General features: G+C 35.2%; 1 protein-coding gene across 1 annotated transcript in view; it reads left to right on the forward strand.

Moving 5' to 3' along the window:
• The window catches only part of LOC107748293 (synapse-associated protein 1-like), a 10,916-nt gene that overhangs the window by 5,952 nt on the left and 3,881 nt on the right, over nucleotides 1–1,083 (forward strand). The window lies entirely within an intron of this gene.

Below are 1,083 nucleotides of genomic sequence, written 5' to 3' on the forward strand. Positions count from 1 at the left end.
ACACACACACACACACACACTACACTATTATACACACACACACACACACACACACACACACAACACTATTACACACACACACACACCACTATTACACACACACACACACACACACACTACACTATTATACACACACACACACACACACACACTACACTATTATACACACACACACACACACACACACTACACTATTATACACACACACACACACACACACACACACACAACACTATTACACACACACAAATGAACTGGTGTGGCTGTTGCAATATGGCATAATTGAGCCAGAAGACTCAAATAAGAGGTTGAAATCAGATTGATTAACCTCTGATAAAGCATTCCTGTTCATATTTGTTACATTTTTGTTGAACTTTGATGTTATGTGTAATGAAATGTCTTTCTTTGTGTTCAGGTTTGACTGTAGTAAAATTAATGCAAAAACTGACATTTCAAACAAAAAAAAATCTAAACCTTTACAAAAAGTTGTCTTTGAGAATGTCGAAATATAAATCCAAATCCACAACTTAAAAAAAAATCGTCTAAAAACAACTAGAGAATTTATAAGTCTTTTCTATAGAGCTCTATAGGAATCTAATGGCTAAAGCACAGAATTTCAGATGTTTTTCTTATTTTACTCCCACCAGATGGCACTAATCTGCCATAAGTAATAGAAAAATATTAGATTTTTTTATTATTATTATTATTTTCAATGGGAAAAATGTATCATAATTATTGCATAAATATTAAATGGTACCATGAAATTCTCTCAAAATTCAAAATAAAAAATAAAAATATTATTGAACAAAAATATATTACATTACCTTCACTGAAAATAAAAATAAAAGTTACATTTCAGGTGTCTGGTGTCACGTTTGACCGCGAACAACACAAGTGTGACTCCCAAATGCGCGCATTTGTGTGTGTGTGTGCGCGCATTTGTGTGTGTGTGTGTGCGCGCATTTGTGTGTGTGTGTGTGTGTGTGTGTGCGCGCGTGTGTGCGCGCATTTGTGTGTGTGTGTGTGCGCGCATTTGTGTGTGTGTGTGTGTGTGTGTGTGGTATAATGACAAGGGTATGACAT

Source organism: Sinocyclocheilus rhinocerous, unplaced genomic scaffold, assembly GCF_001515625.1.
Source record: "Sinocyclocheilus rhinocerous isolate Xijiao unplaced genomic scaffold, SAMN03320098_v1.1 scaffold3214, whole genome shotgun sequence".
NCBI classification, from domain to species: Eukaryota; Metazoa; Chordata; class Actinopteri; order Cypriniformes; family Cyprinidae; genus Sinocyclocheilus; species Sinocyclocheilus rhinocerous.